This window comes from Chenopodium album, chromosome 13 (genome assembly GCF_948465745.1).
Source record: "Chenopodium album chromosome 13, dcCheAlbu1.1, whole genome shotgun sequence".
NCBI lineage: Eukaryota > Viridiplantae > Streptophyta > Magnoliopsida > Caryophyllales > Amaranthaceae > Chenopodium > Chenopodium album.
In genome coordinates this window covers 35,808,793-35,813,649 of record NC_137846.1, presented here as the reverse complement: position 1 = coordinate 35,813,649, position 4,857 = coordinate 35,808,793, and the positions used below count along the sequence as shown (strand labels likewise).

The window sequence follows — 4,857 nt, the reverse complement described above, 5'->3', positions numbered from 1 at the left end:
AGCTAAGAAAGGCCTCCCTAAGATGATTGGAATATGTTCATCCTCCTCAATCTCTAGAACAACAAAATCCACCGGAAAAACAAACTCTCCAATCCTTAAGGGGACATCATCAATTCTTCCCTTAGGAATCTTAATAGAACGGTCGGCCAATTGAAGTGTTATCTTAGATGATTGAAGCTCACCTAGATCAAGCCTTTCGAAGACCGAAAAGGGCATAATACTCACACTAGGCCCTAGATCACACAAAGCATTCTCAAAAACCATTTCCTTAATTTGACAAGGGATTGAAAAATTCCCCGGATCTTCCATCTTCTTTGGAAGTTCACCATGGATAAGAGCACTAAAGCACTTCCCTCCTTCCACCGAACTACCCTCATCAAAATCCTCTCTCTCTTTTAAGATCTCCTTAACGAATTTGGAGTACTTAGGCATGTTGGGAATTGGTTCGGTAGAGGGTGTAGAATCATGAACGTCCTTAAAAACTTCAAGGAACTTCCCAAATTGCTCATCCATTTTGAATCTCAAATATTTTTGGGGATATGGTAGATCGGGAAATCTCTCTATCTCACTCATCTTTTCACCAACACACTCTTCTCTTTTGTCAAACTCACAATAGATTTCCTTAGACTCAACCCTTTCCACTTCATTCTCCTTAGCGCCACTCTCATCTCTTCCCTCTTTTGAACAAGAAGCTCCCTCATCAAAATCATTTCCACCACTTGTGGCAATAGAGTACACGGGTTTCTTTGGTTCAACACCTTGGGAAGGCAAAGATGAAGGACTAGCAAAATCCTTAATAGTGCTTGCTAATTGGGTAATTTGAGTCTCAAGCATCTTATTGTGGGTCATCATCTCATTGAATTTCTTATCACTAACCGCCATATAGGTGTTAATGATCTTGGTTTGATTATCAATCAACTCTTCCAAAGTTGTCTTAGGAGAAGAAGGTTGTGAATAGGAATTTTTACCTTGAGTCTTTGGAACAGAACCGGGTGGGGGACCTCTTTGAGCATTGTTTTGAAAATTTCCCCTTCCTTGATTGTTCCAATTACTCCTATTTTGATTTGAACCATAACCTTGATTATGGTTACCACCACCATGATTATGGTTTCCATTACCTTGGTTATGATTTACATAACCTTGGTTTTGATTACCATAATTATGATTTTGATTACCATAGTTTTGGCTTTGATTTTGGCTACTATAACCTTGGTTATGGTTACCACGAGAACCTTGATTCCCTTGGTTCCTATAACCACCATTATGATTATAGTTGTCAAAATTGCCTTGGTTTTGGTAATTCCTATTCCATTGGCCTTTTTGATTATCAAACCTTTGAACATTGTTGTTTGACACAAAATTAACATGTTCACACTCATTGTTGTCAAATTCATCAACACATTCATTAGGACAAGCACTAGAGTCATGATCATACGATCCACATGCATCACAAAACAAGCAACCTAAAGGCATATTATGTGAAGAGGGAGGGGGTTGAGAGTTAGAAGGAGTACCTCTCCCCTTAAATTGGGAGGGAAGATTAGAAGCTTAAGAAGAGGAAGAAGTGCTCTCCAACTTAGCTTTGATTGCGGTGACCTCCTTTCCTAAGTTTGTCATTTGGGAGGAAAGGTTGTTGATTGCATTGAGATGGTCCACCGAATACAATGAAGATTTCTTGCTTGAAGAGTCTCTCTCCCCATCTTGCCAATCCCTATAATATGTCACCACGTCCTCAATGATGTCCTCAACTTCTTCTTCGGTTTTGTTCATGATAGGGCCCCCGGCCCCTCCATCAAGACATGACTTGCCTTGGGGACTTAAACCACCATAGAAGATTTGGATCACTTGGTATGTGGGAATTCTGTGGTGAGGGAACTCCCTTTGATACTCTTTGAATCTCTCCCATGCTTCATAAAGGCTTTCACTCGGCCTTTGCTTGAACCCTTGAATCAAGGCTCTTGCCTCCGCCGTCTTCTTTTGGGGATAGAAACGGGACAAGAAAGCCTTTGTAACATCATCCCAAGTTCTCAAGGAGTTGGGCTTCACTTCCTTGTCTAGCCACTCCAAAGATCTTCCTATTAGAGAGAAAGGGAACAACTTGAGGCGGATGAATTTTTGAGAGACCCCATTGACTTTGATAGTGTTGCAATATTTTTCAAATTCTTTCAAATGGTTCAATGGGATCTCATTCTTAGCCCCACTATATTGCCTTCTCTCAATCAAGGTGATCATTGCTGGCCGGATTTCGAAGTCATTTGCCGGGGTAGTAGGTGGAGCTATTCCACTCTCAAACCTATATGCCCCGGGCACTCCAAGCTCCTTCAAGGCTATTCTAGGATTTTCACCCATTCCTTGCTCTTCTTGAATTTCTTCTTCACTTGAAAAGCTATAAGCCAAGGATCTATTATCCACTCTTCTTCTTGAAAGAGTCCTCTCAATTTCCGGATCAAGGGGAACAAGGGGACGATCGCGGGTTCTATGCATGCAAAACTCACACAAAAATGTTAGTAGCACGGCTACAAATGTAGCCTAGAGAAACAAAATCTTTTTGTATTTTATCAAAATGAAATAGACTCAAAAACAACATACACTCAAGCACCATTCCCCGGCAACGGCACCATTTTGATGGGAAGGAGAACGGTATGTCGTTGGGCTACCACCCCACCCAATCAAACAAAATTTGTAACTTAACTAACCCCTATTTAGTGTAGTGGTAAGTCAAGGTCGAACCCAAGGGAATGGATATCAAATGCACGATGCCTAAATCAAGCTATTTCGGAGTCAAGAAGGGGTTGAGGTAGAACTTAGGCAAAACTAGGTAATGCAAAACTTATATGAAATCAATTTAAGACACTAGGGCAATGGATCCACATGCAATCATAATGGAAACGGTAATTTGGGAGGTTAAACCGACTAAGTCAAGCGATATGAAGGAAGACCATCATGTATCCAAAAGAGCATACTAAGATGGTTCACCTAGAGGTCTAACTAGCGTCAACTACGCTAAACACTACCTAGGGAACGTCACAAAGCACCTCAATCGTGAAATTGCAAGTTTACTAATCAATGGTCCGTATCATAGCAAGCTTACAATGCAATCTAGTGTATTAATCAAAGATGGCCAAACCTCAATTAATCACACACATGCACATGAAACATCAACAAAATTTAATCATATCATCAACTCCATCAATTATACCCAAATTACACTATTCCATCATTCATACATGCTTCACCATCTCCCTAGCTAGGAAACTACTCACTAGCCATAGGAATTAAGATCAAAACTACAACATTCATCAAATTCATCATCAACATACTTGAAATCAAAGATTAAACCAACAATCAATCAAAATCAATCAAAATTCAATCAATAACCAAATCAATCATCAACAATATGAAAAACTAATGAAATCAACTAAAATCAAACTTGTATTAAAATCAAGAAGAAAATCCTTACAAAACATTGATCCAAAGATCAAATACAATGAGGAATCCTTGAGCAATCACCAAAAATCATGAGTTTCTCTCTCTAGTTCTTGAGTTTCTCTCTCTAAAATTCTCCCAAAAGCTAACTATCAAATTCAATCTAAAAACTAAAAAACTTCCCCCTAAAAATAGGTAGAAATAACTATATATACAAGGAGGAGGTCGGTAATGACGCCCAAAAATAGACCCTCATAAGTGCGGGTGCTCGGAGGAGGGAGAAAGGCGCGCACGGGACACACCTAGGAATGTGCGCCCGCACGCACCTGGTGTGCGGCCGCACACGACCAATGTGCGGCCGCACACTCCCCTTGTGCGCCCGCACATAGCTGGGTTTCCTCCCCTTCTTCTCTTCGTCCTACCTCAAGTGGTGCACGCATCCAGGATGATGATGATGGAGGAAAAAGTGGGCAGAAACTTTCTTGAGTTTCTTGAAGAATAAAAGCCATGAGTAAGGCATAAACAAAGCCTTGAAGCTTGCCCCTTGGATCCACCTTTGACTTGGAACTTCTTGCACCTTCTTTAGGCATAAAAGCAATGAAAACTCGTAGAGAGGAGGCTCGAGAATTCTTGGACAATCAATTACCACCTACAAGCAAAAGATAAAAAGCAAGTAAAAGAGAAAAATAACAAGTAAACTAGAAAAAGACATGAAAAAGAGAAACTAACTACAAAAAGCATAAAATGAAGAAAACAAGAATAAAACTAAGGAAAACTAAAGAAAAGAGAGATAAAATGAAATAAAAATCATCCAAAAAGGAACCAAATGAGTGCCAAAAATGTCACTCATCAAGTTGCAATCCGTTTCCTCTTTATTTCTTGATTTTCATTTTCTTTTATTCTTTTAATTTTTCCTTTCCTTTTCTTTTATTATTTTATTTTAATTTCTTTTCTTTTCTTTTCTTTTTCTTTTATTTTATTTTCTATTTTATTTCTTTAATCCTTGTATCTATAAATACCCATTTTTGGGTAGAGAGAGAAACAATTAGACAAGTAGTATTAGAATTAGATCATTTTCCTAGCTTAGTTGAGAGCTTCTCTCTCTAGTTTTTAGGGTTAATTTTAGGTGTAGATTTTAGAGAGAGAAAGTGAGGAATTTCAATGGTAATTGGGAGATTGAAGATTCAAATGTGACAATTGTATTGGAGATCTACTCTATTATCAAAGAGCATTTCTAAACTCTATCTCATTTATTGCTTTTTTTAATATTCATTGTTTGGATTGTTGATTTTGATTGGATTTTGATGATTTGATGATTGATATTGGATATTCATGTTTGTTTGGTTTTATATTGATATGTGATCTTTGATTAGTGGATTAGTTCTTCTTAGATTGTTGATTGTTGATTTCTTTTGTTGTTAGTTGATTTCA

General features: G+C 38.3%; 1 pseudogene; it reads left to right on the top strand.

Annotated features, from left to right (window-relative positions):
• The first annotated feature begins 1,858 nt into the window (after positions 1-1,858).
• Positions 1,859-1,957, top strand: LOC145577198 (small nucleolar RNA R71; annotated as a pseudogene).
• The last annotated feature ends 2,900 nt before the right edge of the window (positions 1,958-4,857 follow it).